At 36.7% G+C, this 18,802-nt stretch overlaps 2 pseudogenes; one reads left to right on the forward strand and one right to left on the reverse strand.

Annotated features, from left to right (window-relative positions):
* Positions 1 to 4,562: 4,562 nt before the first annotated feature.
* On the reverse strand, positions 4,563 to 6,404 carry LOC148549737 (uncharacterized; annotated as a pseudogene).
* Positions 6,405 to 9,824: 3,420 nt separating this feature from the next.
* Positions 9,825 to 17,393, forward strand: LOC148549738 (protein FAR1-RELATED SEQUENCE 5-like; annotated as a pseudogene).
* The last annotated feature ends 1,409 nt before the right edge of the window (positions 17,394 to 18,802 follow it).

An 18,802-nucleotide genomic window follows, 5' to 3' on the forward strand; every position in this document is an offset into this window, starting at 1 on the left:
GCTCAGCTTTTGAGGAGGAAAGTACTTGGCTAAGAAAGCCGTGACCAGCTTATCCCAAGAGTTCAGGCTATCTTTGGGTTGAGAATCCAACCATAATCTAGCTCTGTCTCTTACAGCAAAAGGGAAAAGCATGAGCCTGTAGACTTCAGGATCTATTCCACTAGTCTTAACAGTATCACATATCTGCAAGAATTCAGTTAAGAACTGAAAAGGATCTTCAGATGGAAGTCCATGAAACTTGCAGTTCTGCTGCATTAGAGAAACTAACTGAGGTTTCAGCTCAAAGTTGTTTTCTCCAATGGCAGGAATGGAGATGCTTCTTCCATGTAAATTGGAATTAGGTGCAGTAAAGTCACCAAGCATCTTCCTTACATTATTATTATTTTCGGCTGCCATCTCCTCTGCCTGTTCGAAAATTTCTGAAAGATTATCTCTGGATTGTTGTATTTTAGCTTCTCTTAATTTTCTCTTCAGAGTCCTTTCAGGTTCTGGATCTGCTTCCACAAGAATGTTCTTATCCTTGCTCCTGCTCATAATACAAGGAAGAATGGACAGAAAAATGATAATAATAATAGGGATCCTTTATACCATAGTATAGGGATCACAAATGGAAGAAGAGGGGGAGATAAAGAATGTGATGTAAAGGAAGAAACACAACTGTGAGAATGGAAGAGATGTGAGATGAGATGTTAGGATATGAATGAATAAATAGAATAGGATGTGGGAGGTATAATTTTCGAAAATTATTTTGAAAAGGAGTTAGTGATTTTTGAAAATTGGTTTTTGAAAATTTGTTAGTATTTTTCGAAAATTTTTGAAATAAAAATAAAAAATAAAAATAATTAGTTAATAAAAAAGGAATTTTTGAAAAAGGGGAGATATTTTCGAAAATTAGAGAGAGAGAGTTAGTTAGGTAGTTTTGAAAAAGTTAAGAAACAAACAAAAAGTTAGTTAGTTAGTTGAAACAAATTTTGAAAAGATAAGAAGTTAGGAGGTTAGAAAAGATATTTTGAAAAGATATTTTTGAAAAAGATAAGATAAGAAGATATTTTTAAAAAGATATGATAGAAATTAGTTTTTGAAAAAGATTTGATTTTTAAAATCACAATTAATGACTTGATTCATAAGAAATCACAAGATATGATTCTAGGACTTAAAGTTTGAATCTTTCTTAACAAGCAAGTAACAAACTTCAAATTTTTGAATCAAAACATTAATTGATTAGTTATTTTCGAAAATTTTATATAAAAATAAGAAAAAGATTTTTGAAAAATATTTTTGGAATTTTCGAAAATAACTAAGGATTTTGAAAAAGATTTGATTTTTGAAAAAGATTTTGAAAAAGATAAGATTTTCAAATTGAAAATTTGATTTGACTCATTGGCAACAACTTAATTTTTAAAAATTTTTGAAAAAGTCAACTCAAATTTTCAAATTTGATGAGAGAAAAAGGGAAAGATATTTTTTTTTTTATTTTTGAAATTTTTATGAAAAACATGAAAAATATGCAATGCATGAAATTTTTAGATCAAAACATGTGATGCATGTAAGAATGCTATGAATGTCAAGATGAACACCAAGAACACTTTGAATGCCAAGATGAACATCATAGACACAATTTTGAAAAACTTTTAATGCAAAGAAAACATGCAAGACACCAAACTTAGAATTCTTTAATGCTTACGCACTAAGAATTCAAGAATGCATATGATAAACATGAAAAGACACAAAACAAAAAATCATCAAGATCAAACAAGAGGACTTACCAAGAACAACTTGAAGATCATGAAGAACACTATAAATGCATGATTTTTCGAAAATATTGCAAGATGCATATGCAATTGACACCAAACTTATAACATGACACATGACTCAAACAAGAAACAGAAAAATATTTTTGATTTTTATGATTTTCTAATTTTTTTTTTTTGTATTTTCTTTTAATTTTTTCGAAAATATTTGGGAAAAAGGAAGCAATGAATTCATAGTCCTCAATCAAAATCCTGGGAATTAGACATGGCTTAATAGCCAGCCAAGCTAAAACATGTTATATGAGACACTAGAATTCATTCTCAAAAATTTTGAAGAAAAATATATTTTTGAAAACATTTTTATTTTTTTTCGAAAACAGATGAGAGATTTTTGAAAATATTTTTGAGAGATTTTTGAAAACAAAACGAAAAGAAAATTACCCAATCTGAGCAACAAGATGAACCGTCAGTTGTCCAAACTCGAACAATCCCCGGCAACGGCGCCAAAAACTTGGTGCACGAAATTGTGATACATATCCATGGCTTCAAAGGCCTAGTGCTCTGATCTAGTTTTATTGTCTGTCACAACTTCGATACAACTAACCAGCAAGTGCACTGGGTCGTCCAAGTAATACCTTACGTGAGTAAGAGTCGAATCCCACGGAGATTGTTGGTATGAAGCAAGCTATGGTCACCTTGTAAATCTCAGTCAGGCAGATATAAAGTGATAATGGTGTTTTCGAATTTAATATAATAAAATAGGGATAGAGATACTTATGTAAATCATTGGTAGGAATTTCAGATAAGCGAATGGAGATGCTTTTCGTTCCTCTGAACCTCTGCTTTCCTGCTATCTTCATCCAATCTGTCTTACTCCTTTCCATGGCTGGCTGTATGCAAGGGCATCACCGTTGTCAGTGGCTACATCCCCTCCTCTCAGTGAATAATATGCTCACGCACCCTGTCACGGCACGGCTATTCATCTGTCGGTTCCCGATCATGCTGGAATAGGATTCACCCTCCTTTTGCGTCTGTCACTAACGCCCAGCACTCGCGAGTTTGAAGCTCGTCACAGTCATTCAATCATTGAATCCTACTCGGAATACCACAGACAAGGTTTAGACTTTCCGGATTCTCTTGAATGCCGCCATCATTCTAGCTTACGCCACGAAGATTCTGGTTAGGAGATCTAAGAGATACTCATTCTAGCTTAATTCATGTAGAACAGAAGTGTTTGTCAGGCACGCGTTCATAAGGGAGAAGGATGATGAGCGTCACACATAATCATCACCTTCATCACGTTCTTGGGTGCGAATGGATATCTTAGAAGCGAAATAAGAAGAATTGAATAGAAAATAGTAGTACTTTGCATTAATCTTTGAGGAACAGCAGAGCTCCACACCTTAATCTATGAAGTGTAGAAACTCTACCGTTAAAAATACATAAGTGAAAGATCCAGGCATGGCCGAGAGGCCAGCCCCTCTGATCTAAGAACCAGGCATCCAAAGATGTCAAATACAATAGTAAGAGGTCCTATTTATAATAAACTAGCTACTAGGGTTTACATGAGTGAGTAATTGATGCATAAATCCACTTCCTGGGCCCACTTGGTGTGTGTTTGGGCTGAGCTTAAGTGTAGCACGTGCAGAGGCCATTTGTGGAGTTGAACGCCAGTTTTTGTGCCAGTTTGGGCGTTCAACTCTGGTTTTGGATCCTTTTCTGGCGCTGGACGCCAGATTTGGGCAGAGAGCTGGCGTTGAACGCCAGTTTACGTCATCAATTCTTGGCCAAAGTATGGACTATTATATATTGCTGGAAAGCCCTGGATGTCTACTTTCCAACACAATTGGAAGCGCGCCATTTCGAGTTTTGTAGCTCCAGATAATCCACTTTGAGTGCAGGGAGGTCAGAATCCAACAGCATCAGCAGTCCTTTTTGAACCTCTGAATCTGATTTCTGCTCAAGTCCCTCAATTTCAGCCAGAAAATACCTGAAATCACAGAAAAACACACAAACTCATAGTAAAGTCCAGAAATGTGAATTTAACATAAAATCTATTAAAAACATCCCTAAAAGTAACTAGATCCTACTAAAAACATACTAAAAACAATGTCAAAAAGCGTATAAATTATCCGCTCATCAATCAGCTTGTTTTTCAACCTTAGTCCTGATACGGGGCAACACCTCTCTTTGGTATTCAATTATCCGATCCCTATTATCAGCCCAACGCCTCATTATGTATACTCTGATGTCTTCAAGCATACTGACTATAGGCTTCTCCCGGGCGTCCACAATCACAGAGTTAAATACTTCACACATGTTGTTAACCAAGGTATCACACTTAGACCAAGTCCCAAACTTATGCCGGCACCAATATTTGGTTGGTATCTCCATAAGGTGGTTGTAGGCTCCATTATCAACCTTTTGGATTTCAGCCATGTTTCTCTCCTACTCTTGTAAATAAGTGGCTTTTGCAGCATTCCACATCATCAGTTTTAGTTGCAGCCCTGGGAATCTCTTCCTGAAATTGCTATAAAGATGTCTAACACAGAATCTATGATCTACTCTGGGAATGAGCTCATCAAAGGTTGGAACTAAGCCCTAAATCCATAGTAAATCAGTTTTACTTGAAGTAGTAATTAAATCAGCATGATATGTGATAATGACAATTAACCAAGTACATACATTTCAATTAATCACAGAATCTATTATCACAATTAATCAGTTTTACTTGTAGTATGGACATGCACAATTCATACTACAAGTCATACATTTCAATCACTAGGTTCACTATAGGCAACAACTCTAACACTAAACTAGGATCAATAACGTAGCTATCAGCAAGTCTAACACTAAAACTAACACTATGAATGAAGTGAGTAGAGAAATAAGTACCTTTTGTTGGTTAGAAATGAAGGTGCATCTCCTTATCTTGTCACTACCAAAGTCATCACACAGATTGGTGAGAAACCAAGTCCATGTGTCCTTAGTCTCTGCTTCAACCACTGCGTAGGCTATCGGCAGTATCTGGTCGTTCGGGTCCCAGCCAATAGCCGTGAGAAGTTGACCTTCATATGGTGTCTTGATGAAGCACTCATCAAGGCAAATTATTGGTCTGCAAACCATAAAACTCTTCTTGCATGCATCAAGGCACACATAAAGTCTTTGGAACTTTGGCCTTAAATCCACACCCGGTTTTGGTCTCTCAGAAGCAAACTCAGGTGGTCTCTCCACTTGCAACTTAACTGTAGAACCCGGGTTAGACCTCAGCAATTCATGACAATAGTCATAGAGTCTCCAATACTGCTCTATGTACGTTCCTTGTAACTCATCAAGTGCAAACTGCTTAACCCGGGCAGCTTTAGACTTAGTTAGCTCTACATTCCACTTGCTGTATGCTTTCTTCATTAGTGTGGAGAGCTTTATTTTTGGATTCTCAGCGATCGTTTTTAGAAACACCTTGCTCAACCAGTTTGCATGCATAATTCCAATTTTCAACTCTCTAGAACAGCTATGCTTGTTATGGCAACTGGTTAATTGCCATGTTTGCTCATTCTTAATCTTCCCACAGTATGCAAATCAGTTACAACCCTCCACACAAGTGACCTTCACTCTCCGAAGATCAACCTTATCAAACCTTAAATCCCTCCCAGTGTGTACAGCATAGGCAGTGGCACAATCCTTGAACTCTTCTCTTGAGACATAAAGAGTTCCAACCTCCCACTTGTACTCACTCATATCCTTTAGCTGCTTGTGCAATGGATACTTCTTGGCAACACTATTTCCATTCTCATCATCATCAGTAATAGGCATATCTAGGAATTCTTCAGAATCATATCCTTCTTTCTCATCACCTAAACCTGCAACAACCTTCTCCTTACCTTTGGCACTCCCACTAGCTTTTGCTGCATCTGTTTGGGTTTCAGTTGATGCAGCCTCGAATCTATCCCCTACCCTGATGTTGACATCTACTAAGCCCTCTGCCCATTCCTTATCATCATCACTGTCACCAAACACAACTTCGGCAGCACTATCTTCTGAACCATCACCATTTCTCGAATCAGAACTCCATGAATCACAACTATCATATTCACCACCCTTGGGTTCATAGTCCTCGTCCTCACTGCCATCACTACCCTCTCCTTCCTCATCTGATTCATCTTTGTTACCCAGAATTTCTTCCTCCACATTTGGTCCAGAATTTTTCTCCACCTGTCCAACTGTTTGGGCCTCACTTGTAACCATTGGGCCCTGCCCATCAGATCCACCACCCTTCACTTGCATGTTACTTTCAGTACTCCCTAACAAGTGTACATCTTCAACCACCTCATAGATATCACTTGTTTTGTGAACTACAAACAGCTCCACCATATCCTCCCTAACCCCAATGTTAGCCATATTCATTGCATCTTTATCAGTTCGCAGCATCCTTAAGCCTTCTTCTGTATTCTGATCCTGTGATTTGTACCACATTGCAGCAATATCTTTCTTCAAATACCTTTGTCTGCTCACTATGTCATAAACCTCAATCAGGCTCCATTCATCTTCATTGCAGTAGTCTATGACAGTTGTCTCCCCACCCAAATACTTCAATTACCCTCGTTGAAGTCCAAAGCTACCTTGGTGGTAAACTTTGACACTAAAATAACTCATCCTAACCAACAGACCCTGTTACAACAGGCAAACATAACAAAACAACATAATCGCAGGCACACATTCAATCACCAAAAAACGTAAATTCATGCCCTAACTAACATAAGCAACGAACATTTTGCTGAGAATACAAAAAACCAACTAAACCCTAAAAATGCACGCAATCTCATACATTGCCGGCCATCTTTTCTTCGTGGAACTACTCAATAAAACCCCAAAAAACAAAATTTTTTTCAACTACATACCTCGTCGCACGATCAAACTCTGTCACCACAACAAAGGTGTAAGCTTTCATGCAAAACTCCCAAGAACGATCCGCCAACTACCTTCCAGCCCCTCCCTACGATCAGCCTCGATGAAGAGAAAAAACGTGTATGGTAACGAGAACTGGAATCAAAAACGTTGGGTAGAGGTGCTCTGATTCTTCGACGTTTCGTATTTGCTATAATGAACGATATATTGGGCGCAAAGAGGCAGACGTGTGTATCTCAACCTTTGGGCTTACTCACTTAATGTCCACGTGTGTAACGCCGTTAACCAAATGTTAGTCATTTGGACGGTAGGACAACATTGATTCGATTTAGAAACGTCTATGACACAAATAGGACATTTAAAACGTTAGGGATAGGTTTGAGACTTACTCCAAATGTTGGGGACATAAATGATACTTTACTCTATTATTAATTACATTAATTCTGATTCTATTGTTGTTGTTGATTCTGATTTTATTTTGATTTTATTGTTGTTCTGCTTCTGTTTCTTCTGATTCTGAATAGGGAAGGAAAATAGAGAAAGAAAATGAGAATGCTGAGAGTAAATGGTATTGAAAGTTTCTTTCTTTGTTGTTGTTCTCCAGAGTTGAGAGAGATGGTGATGGTTGCTCTTTTTTTCTTCTCTTCTAATGAATTGTTGTTGTTCTTTTCTTTCTTTATTTCTACTTCATTGCTGTTGTTCTTGATTCTGTGACGACAAAGAAGAAAAAGAAGATGAGATGCTGTTGTGTGACAGAGAAGAGAAAGAAGAATGAAAACTGATTATTTTGGTGAAGAAGGAGAAAGGTATTTTACTCCAAAGGACGGTTTAAAAGTTTAGCTGAACCTTAGGGACGATTTTGTATGCAAAAAAAGGTTAGGGATGAAAATTTTTTTTGACCTATACCTTAGAGACCAAAATTGTACTTAACCCTTATAGAAACCTTTAACCTCTTCTTGAATTCTTTAGTCCAATAATCCTACGCTTTCATTATTTTTAACCATTTTTCAATTTTTCTTACTTGTCTTCCCAATTTTATATGGCACAACTATTTGGATGAGTTTTTGTGATTTCCTGAACTAGATAGTGACAATGACAAAGGTTAGTTGTTGGCGCCGTGTATGAGAGGAGGAAAAGAATAATTAGGATACAAGGAAGTGTGTAATCAGTGTTGATAAATAATTTTTTATGAATGTTGTTGTTTTGCTTTTGTAGAGTACTGACAGTTAAGTACATGCAAATTTGTTTATAATTAAATTAAAATAAAAAATTATAATTCAAAAAATTTATTAATTTAATATTATTCATTTGGCATATGGTACTGATCATTTGATTGGCATATATAAGACACAAGATTATTTATACCTACTAATGGTAGAGTAAAAAATTCTCATAGATATTTTGCTAATTCTTTTTTGAATTTCTAATCAATTCTATGTTAGTTAGTAGTATTTTTTTTACTAATTATTAGATTGACATATAATGTTAAAGATGTAGTAAGATAAGAATATTTATTAATTAATTTTTTAAATAACTTGGTAACCCGATAAACATATAAATTAACATATATTAGATTGATACATAATGTTAAAGATGTGGTAAAATATAGAATTCTACTTTATGTTATATTATGTGGTACAAAGATAATATAATAAAATAATAAACTATAATGTTCTTACACTATGTTAGATTGCAAGTTAAATAGTCACCAAAAAAAAAGATTGCAAGTTAAATTTGTAATTGTTAGCTGAAAACTTACAATAGTACATTTTTGTTTATGCTAGAGAAAAATAATATATTTTGATATTGTATTTAAGGATTACTAGCATTAAATTTTGATAATTTAAGAAAAAAAATCTGAATGATAATGGTAGATACATATATGGAGAGTAATAATAATAAAAAATAGGTTTAATTATTCTGTTGATCCTTATACTTTTGTAAAATTTTCAATTAGATTTATATACTTTTTTTTCTCTTAATTTGGTCCTTGTACCAAATTTTTTTTTTCAATTAGGTCCTCCTTGACAATAATTAGTTTAATTGTATAGGGACTCAAGTAAAAAAAAAATTAGTGCAAGAACCTAAATAAAAGAAAAAAAATTAGGAACCCAATTAAAAAACAATTTGGTGCAAAGACTCAATTAAAAAAAAGTATAGGGACTTAATTAAAAATTTGGCAAAACTATAAGAACCAACAAAATAATTACACCTAAATAATACCAGTGTGTAAAGCAATTAAGAGACATAATAAAAATATAAATTAATAATTTGGGATCTGCATAAAATAAAGTAAGATTGGTATAGTATTGGAAATTGAAATAACTTCCTAAGTGGATATTAATTATTCTATACATTACAAATCAAGGTTGTCAAACTCGCGAGTCTAAGTAAACTCGTGGAGCTGACCTAAACTCGACTCATAGACTCGTACGAGTTTACCTGTTATGAATTTTTTTAATATATATATATATATATATATATATATATATATACTTAAATTTAGGCATTCAAAATTAATAAGTTCAACTTCAAAACATATAATAAATTAAAATAGTACCACAATTACAACAGGTACTTTAGAACACACATTCAAATTCTTCACAAGTATGCATCTAGTTTAACATTGAACCCACACACAATCAAAGCTTCAAATAACACAACCGGAAAAAAGAAAACAACAAAATAACAAGTAAATGGCCTAATAAACTAAAAGTCGAACTGAAATCCTTCAATATCTTCATCTTCCATGGTATCAATATCCTCATCTTCACCATTTTGTCCTTAAACCAACAGTTTCAAATATTTTATCCCTAAATCAACAATAATAAATAATCAAATTAGTAAGTTTGTCCCTAAATAAAAATTCTTCTCCTAAATCAAATAATCAACTATGAACATTGAACCATATCATATACTAACATAGACACACAATAACACTGTAATTTACTAAATTTGTAACTGCAATAGCTTTCAATGATCAGAATTTAGATATTCAAAAGAATGAATTAACAATGATTAAAATTCAAACATTCATAATTTATACAATTCCAGAGACCAGAACAACTAAAAAATTAAAATTAGTAATAAGTAACAACTAGAAAATTCAGGAAGTCAATAATAAACTCAAGTAACAACTATGAAATCTTTTTAAAAAAACATACCTGAATGAAGGTAGTGAAGTGGCGCGGTCATGCAGGAAGAGAAGCGGCAAGGTTGTGTAGCAGTGGAGGTAGAGAAACGGTGAACGGTGGCAGCAAAGCAGAGCAGATCAATAGAAGTAGCAAAGGCTCGACGAACGTATACAACTCTGCGCGACGGTAGAGGCTCAACGACAGCACGGTAGACACGGCAGAGGCTCGACGTGCATAAAAGAGAATAGAGAGCAAGATAAGGAGAAGGCGAGAAGCAGAGCAGAGAGTAAGACGCGGGGTTGTGCGCGAAGCTGAGTAGACAAAGGAGCAAGAGTGCCAGCCGGCGAAGAACGGCGATGAAGGCAAATGAGTGAAGTCAGAACAATGAGTGCGGGAGAGAGGGAGAACATCAAAGAGTGAGGTAAGAGGGAGTCACTGAGCCAATTAGGGATTTAGGATAAGTGGGTAGCATTTTTTCGTTTTTTTTTGGGCCAGAATGCCAAAATGACGTCATTTTTGGCCAAAATGGGCACCTAACGCAAACTCGCTAACTCGCTCTCAAACTCGCGAGTTTGACCGAGTTTATGCGAGTCTACCCGAGTTTACTCAAAAACGAGTTTGTGTTCGAGTTAACTCGATTTCACTACCTAAATTCGTAAACTCGTACGAGTTTACGAGTTAACTCGAGAGTTTGACAACAATGTTACGAATATAAACTAAATGTTAACTATTATACACGTTATGAAAATTAAATAACTTGTTACATTTTACAATATAATAGTTGGCATTTGTTTTAAATTAAATAAAACTTTCACCGAAGCGTACAAATATTCTTATTCAGTTAAATATGAATTGTACCAACTAATGTTTCATTTGCCAATCCGTAGAACCCTAACCTTAAAGGAGAAACACGTATACTATTAATTATAAATTTTTTATCTATATCCTACATCAAAGATATGTATAAAGAATGACAATAAATATGAAATAATTGATAATATTAATATATAAATGTACCTCTCATTACCTTTGTATTGTGAACAATTTAACAATTTAACTAAATTAATATTCATAGATGAATAAAGTTGAGTCACATTTGCAACCTGTGGAGTGTGTGGATAAAATAAAGTATGGTGAGAATTGCAACAATGAAATAGAAAGAGTCGTTAATCAATTCTTGAGAGTTTTGTTCCCAACATACAAATATTTTAGTCAACTTTATTTGATGGACCTTTCTACAAGAGCTCCGTCAAATACTTTCCCAAGTTTGTAAGGTATATATGATTTTGCCGTCATGGTTTTGTTGATTTTTTTGCAGGAAGTATTGTTTGACCTAGGCAATGAGGCTGAAGATGAGGGTAGGAATTTGGAGTGCGAGGGTGGGGGATCGCATGGATATATAGATATGGGTGGGCTTAGATCAGAAGACGTTCTTCTAATGGAATTTAACACGCCCGAGGAAGCAATCGGTTTCTATAATATCTATAGCCGCATTAAGGGATTTGCAACAAGACAAGGAAAGAAGGTAATAAATATTGTCAGAGAGATTGTTAGCCGCATTAAGGGGTCTGCAATAGAGAGGGGTTCAAAGAGAAGAAATGGTTGGAGAAGACTGATAGAAAGAAGGAACATAAAGTAATAACTCGTTGTGGTTGCGTGGGTGTGATGAGAATTAAGAGGAAAGATGGTAGCAGAAAGTGGCATGTCTCACAATTTGTCGATGAGTACAATCACGAGCTTGTTTTGGGGAAGTTTGTGGATTTCTTGAGATCACACAAGAAAATTTCAGAGGTTGATATTGCTCATCTAACAAGCATGCGGGATATAGGAATTAGCATTCCTAAAATCTATGAATCGTTTGTAGCCCAGCTTGCTGGCTTCAACATGATCACGTTTACAAAGCAAGATATGTATAACGAGGTGAGGAGGCAAAGAGCATTGTAGGATGGAGATGTGAATGCAGTAATTCGGTTCCTAGAAGGTGTTGGTTGTGTTGATGGAAAAATGTTTTGGAGGCATAGATTGGGTCCTGGATAACACTTGTGCAACCTGTTTTGGAGTGATGGGCGCAGTCAGTATAATTATGGGGTATTTGGTGACGTGCTGGCACTCAATGTGACCTATAGACTGAACAAATATAATCTACCCGTAGTGGTTTTTTCCGGGGTTAACCATCACAACCAGACGTGCATATTTGGCACGGCTTTGGTGTCTTGTGAGTCACAAGAATCTTATGTATAGGTGCTTGAACAATTTTTGGAGTGCATGGGGGTGTAGCACCAAAGTTGGTAATCTCCAATGGCGATCCAGCAATGCGCATAGATATTCAAAGGATTTTCCCTGCTGCTCATCACCGATTGTGCGCGTGGCATCTTTTTCGGTATGCGACGTCAAAAATTTTTAACCCACGATTCATACAACTTTTTAAACATTTCATAGTGGTAGACATCGAGATAGATGAATTTGAGGTGGTGTGGGGGGCAATGCTTGATGAGTGTGGCATGAGGGAGGTTGAATGGGTGCATGAGTTGTATAGGAAGAAGTATTCATGGAAAACTGCTTATATTAGTGGAAGATTCTTTACGGGGATTAGAACAACTTGTCGGTGCGAGTCTCTGGGATAGTTTGTCGAAAGCAGGTTTGGGGTGATTGAATTTGTGACAAACTTCCAGAGGTGTGTGAATTTTCTTAAAGACAATGAGGATAAGTTGGAATTTCAATCGTGCTACGGGACTCCGGTGTTGCAAACTCAGTTCATAGAGTTAAAGAAGTCTGGTGCCACGCGATTCATGCACGAGATGTTTTGGAGATATCGTGAGTCGCTAAAACGGTGTGTGCGGGTGAGGATAAATGATTGTGTCGAGATAGAAGGTGGCCAGATGTTCAACATCCAGAAGTTTCACAAACCAGAAATGGCATGGCAGGTTAAGCACGAGAATGCAACGAACACCTTCATGTGCTCCTGTTTGAGAATGGAGTCGTTCGGACTCCCATGTGTACATATACTAGTTGTTCTTGTGCAACTTGATGTTGTGGTTATTCCCGATAGCCTTGTGCTGCGACGGTGGTCGAAAATAGCAAATATTGATATGAAGCGAGAGACATGCCCGTGTCTGTCCGAGAAATCGTTGACAATTTACCGTACTAGATTCGGTGCATTCTCATAGTTATGCAAGAGGCTTGAAAAGGTTGCCTGCATGAGCGACGAGGACTTCAAATCGATTTTGCAAAAGGTTGTGAACGACACGTCTTTGGAAATGAAGTATGGACTTCGAGGGGACAACCCCATTTAAAATGAAGCGCAGGGAGGAGGCGTGAAGGATCCGGTTTGTGCGAGAACCAAAGGGACTGGACGTGGCAACCAAGCATCCCCATCAACTGGTAGGAAGAGATGGAAATGCAACAGTTGTGGTCGATTGGGCCATCAAAGGACTAGGTGCCCAGGTGTGGCTGCATCAGGGATAATTGGCGATAGACTTCATGCAGAGGCAGGTGTTGGGAATAAGACACCATTCCCCCTTGAGAAAACACCTTTGACAGAGAAATAAAATAGACACAATCACAACACAAGAATTTAACGTGGAAACTCCAATTACCGGAGAAAAAACCACGGCCGTTGTCAAATGACAACCAGAGAATATCACTATGTGAAAATTGTTACAACACATAGACTTCTTTCTCTCTAACACCAGCACCCCAGTACACCCACACTCTCTCAAAGCAAATATCTAACTACACCTCACAACACTCTCTAATCAAAGAGTACAGAAGAAAAGAAAAATCAGATACAAGCTTAAAGTGTTTCTGACTGGTGCAAAAACAAATGGAGAACTTAGCCTCATATTTATAGCCTAGGCCACCCACTCCATTTGCTATCCTAAGCAATGTGGGACTAATTCAACCAAATCCTAACAATCTTCACCTTGATTGAAATAGTCACACATCTTCAGCTTCCATTGTCAACACCGACAATTCTTTGCTGCCATTGTCTATACCGACAATCATAGTTCAGAGAACTATCATACTCCACCATGAAAGTATACTCACTTGGAATTAGACCACTCCAAGCATTTCGCTTTGGTACAGATCGAAACCTTGCTGAAAATTCATGGTGCAACTTCCAAATTGGCTTTTCCTAGAAGTTCTTCAGCCATCGACCTAACTCTGCCACACACCTTGCATCTCAACGCCAACCAATGCCCGTGTGCAATTGTGGACCCGATTGCCACAACTTATCCTTATCCATGGCAGTGCGGTAATACCATGAGGATACTTCTTGTCTTCTAGAGAACATCATCTTCTCTCATAGAGAGAGCAACCAGAGATCTTCTCCTTCAACGCCTTGTGCAAACCTGATTGTATCAACACATCCTTGACTTGTATTTGCCATAAGCCAAAATTGATTCTTCCATCAAATTTCTCTATTTCAAGCTTCACAGCACTTGAATATCCTGACATTGTTGCAACTGTATACTGGAATAGTATAACTCAACTGTAGACCGTGCACTAGGAAGGGTCCCCCAGGAAAGAGAAGTGGGTCACAATGGACACACTTAAATACCAGGTCTTTCCTTAGCCAGAACCTTTCCAAACTGCACTCTCACAATGTCACACTGCCTTCCAGCAACAACAACAGCAACCAAAGATCAACCTCAAGCCACAGGACAAAATTCTTTTCTGATGTGGAAGGTCAGACTAGGCTGCAACCACAGAGCATACTAAGAATAAATCCCACCAAACCGAAGCTTTGATACCACTTGTTGGGAATAAGACACCATTCCCCCTTGAGAAAACACCTTTGACAGAGAAATAAAATAGACACAATCACAACACAAGAATTTAACGTGAAAATTCCAATTACCGGAGAAAAAACCACGGCCGTTGTCAAATGACAACCAGAGAATATCACTATGTGAAAATTGTTACAACACATAGACTTCTTTCTCTCTAACACCGGCACCCCAGTACACCCACACTCTCTCAAAGCAAATATCTAACTACACCTCACAACACTCTCTAATCAAAGAGTACAGAAGAAAAGAAAAATCAGATACAAGCTTAAAGTGTTTCTGACTGGTGCAAAAACAAATGGAGAACTTAGCCTCATATTTATAGCCTAGGCCACCCACTCCATTTGCTATCCTAAGCAATGTGGGACTAATTCAACCAAATCCTAACAGCAGGCACCAGTGGCCAATCAGTTTGGGTAAGAGCATTTAATTGTATTATGCTATGGTTAGCAATAGCGACTTAAATTGAGTTGCAACTTTTGGAATGTGTTGTCTCCATTTTGGCAATAAATATTGTTAGCAATAATATGATCTGTGTTTGGGTAGTGAGTCAGTTTACATTATGATGTGGGTTAGTTGAAAGATCAATGTCGTGTGTCTATGTAAAGATATTGTTGTTGTTAATGTTGTAGGCAGAAGGTTCAGCGGAGCAGACAAGGTCACGAAAAAGGACATGCAAGCTTCTGGAGACCTTTCCCAGGTCGCTCTGATTTCGAACAATTTCAATGTTTACAAGCCACTTGTAATGTGTATGTTTTCTTTGGTCAAAGGCTTGTACAGGTAGAGAGTAGTTACCGTGATAAGTGAATTGGGAGGGATGTATTATTCTTCATGAGTAGATGATACTAAGGATTGTGACGTTAATTTGAACCCGAATAAGTTATGAATCATGTTATGGACTGTTACTATGTGATGATGTTTTTATTTTGGTGTTGTTTGCTTGCTATTTTGGCATTTTTCCGCACCGTGAAAATGTGCTTCAAGAATTCCAAGTTGTTATACATATGGACTCTGTTAGAGGGTACTTGGAGAGTGTATGGTCATGTATGGTGGCTATTTTGAATCCTTTGAAATTTCTGATTTAATTTTCTGAAAATTAAGGTAGTAGTATGTATAATGTTTGTGGTTGAATGATGAAATTTTTTTAAGTGGCCCTTTTAACGACGTTAATACATATAATTAAATCCAATTCAGGTCTCAAATTTAATGTCGTGAAAATAAAATTGGTGATATTTTTGGATGCAGGAGTAAAAACCATGTCACTTAATGCTATGAACTTGATATTAATACCTTGTTAGAGATAAAATCAAGATACTGATGATAAATTATGTTCTACTTATCGTCTAAAGAACGAATAAAACTTTTAGGTTCACAAATGATGGTACATGAATTCATACTCTATACTGAATTGATGGTATTAGATGAAACCTACTTACATGTGGCCGAGGAGTTGATTTTATATCAAATTTATTTTGTAAATAGGAACTAAATCATTAATTTACTGAACTTAATCCCATACTCACACCTAATTGGAGGTATTAATGCTGAACTTCAGTTGATCATCCAAACTCATGCTCTAAATATGAAATTTGGCACAACGCAACAATTGTTTTTCCTTGTTACCATGATTAAATTCATATTAAATTATGCTCACCTTTTTCACTTGATCGGATAATTCATTATGATTTATATACATGTGTAAACAAAAATTTCAGATCAAGTCGTACTCTAAATTTCTTCTAGAAATTATTACTTTTCACCTACTTACAAGTTAAATCATGTGCTTCCTATGCATTCATGTTTTAAATTTATATAACATTACCGATGTACAGCTACTTATAAAAACTACTTTTAACACTTACTTGAAAGTGAAAATAGAATTCTTAATGTTAAATTAGAATTTGAATTTTTATTACAAGAATTCTATTGCAATAACTAATGAAATTCTAATTATTGCCAAGTTGTAAGTTTTTAACTTTATTTACTTTCTACCTACACATTTTATGTGTGACTTATTCTTTAGTTTTACTATGTCTATTACTGAAAAAGGAAAAAGATGAAGCTAGTTTGTGCGAAAGAAAAAATACCTACATGTTGGTTGGTTTTCATTTAATCCATACAATTTCAGCACATGGTGGGGTTCAACATGGTTGGGTCAACAAATTACAACGAAAAGTGGCAAAAGATCTTGGTAAATTAAATAGCCTTAGCACAGGAGTACATGTTACTTGCGTATCATTAGTTAAGTAAGCCATGCACAGGTGTGCTTACAATGTAAGAAAGACAGACTAACTTTAGAGACCACTGCTTGCATTCATTCATATTGACATAATCCATACAAAAGGTGAATGTGGATTGTGTGCTCCTGCTCACAAGCGGGACCACGCTTCTCCACAAAACACAACAGCATCAATCAAACTTATTCCTAACTATGCTAAGAAGTCATACAGATGAAAAGACACATGTGGCATCAGAGCCACTTCAAGTGTCTTGGACCCAAGGAGCCGAGGATAACACATACATGCTTAACAAAACAAAGGAAAAGAAACTTGACATAAGTTGTCATGGCATCCGAGAAAATAAAGATTTATGCCATGCAAAAAAGACAGTGACATAAGTTGGGAGGGCGCAAGCTAGGCAACAGTGCGAAGAAGTTCGCACCATGCCATTTCACTATTGACTTTGACTTCTAGCTTGTTCTGATTGGTTTCTGAATTGATAATGTTTGTTGCAGTCTTCATTCTGAATTTGTCTTCGTTAATCTGAACACTCAAAAAGGGAGTGTTGGTGTTAGGGTTGTTGGTGGAAGTTGATGGGTCAACATGTTAAATGTTATCAAGCTGATGAAAGTTAGAAAGATCATGAAATTTACCTTCTTCAGAAGTGGTGCAGGGTTGAAGTTGCCATCATGTTGTAGCCAATAGAGGCACCAAATTGGAGTATCATCATCTCTAAAAGTGAAAGAGAAAAGGTTTCAGAAGCAAATCTCTGGCTGTGGCCAGCAAAGTAAAGTGAAAATGATGTTAAAATTGCGGGCTTTTGGGGAAGAAAGTATTCGTACCTGTCTAGACGGTTTTAATTGTAGGTGGGTATTTTATGGCTCCCCAAGTAGTTAGATCAGGAGAGATCACATTGAAACTTGGCAAGTTCCTATCAAGTCTAAATATCTGGCCAAGCACGACAAGCTGGAAAAAGGAGACATACATATGAAAACCAAAATGACCATGTCAGCTACCAATAGTAATGGCATGCATTGCAGCAAAACATTTGTTTTCCAGGAATACAACAATAACTCACTATATTCCTCATATTTCGCTCTCTTATAGCCATTTCTCAGTAGTCCTGCAAATGTCAAGCGCTAATACCTTACATTTTTTAACATCAAGGACCATCATGTACCAGCTATGAGAAGGTTCTAACATCAGGACAAACACTTGTGTAGTATAAAGTGAAGTTACTTTACATAATCATCATAGCAGTAAAAAAATAGCCATTAACTTCTGCTTACATATCTCAAAATTATTGGTCCTTACATGCTCCAATTCATTTGTTTCTGGCATCCACCGGCCGAGATAAGTCTGAAGGATTGCCTCAACCTGCTTCAGGTGCAGGATGTGGTTCGCAAATGAGGAAGGCAAAAATCAGTCACGCACCGATTTGGTTCGATGTGCTCTGAGTGAGGCAAGCCACACAATGGTGTTCACTATCTGCTAAAACAAAAAATTAGTTACATTATGTGTGCGGAGCGTAAGGTAGTTATGACGGGACTCCGAATAAAGTGTATGATTCTTTAACATTCATGTAAACCCCGTAAAATTAGCAAATAATTAATCAATAAATTAATTTTTAATAAAAGGAATTAGAAATATAAATTTTATAGTAAAATAAGATAGAGCTAATTAAAACAAGAATTTTGACACTAATTTTAAAGAATCTAGCCCAAGATTGGACCAAACAGGCCAAACCGGTCGAACTGGACCCAAAATGGGCCCAAGGGCCAACCCACTTTTCCTTAACATAATGAGCTGAAGCTCATTTCTTCCCCAAACCAAGGAAACACGTTCCTAGAGGGAGAGCAAGGGAAGAAGAGCCCTAACCCTTGGTTTTGATTCTAACTCCCATAACTTTTCACTCCGAGCTTCGATCACCGCACCGTTTGCGGCCACGCGTCCGCAGTGACGAGCTCTACAAAGCTCAGTACATTGCAAGGTGAGGAAACTGC

The sequence above is a fragment of the Arachis ipaensis genome, chromosome B8 (assembly GCF_059453495.1).
Source record: "Arachis ipaensis isolate K30076 ecotype BB chromosome B8, ASM5945349v1, whole genome shotgun sequence".
Lineage (NCBI taxonomy): Eukaryota > Viridiplantae > Streptophyta > Magnoliopsida > Fabales > Fabaceae > Arachis > Arachis ipaensis.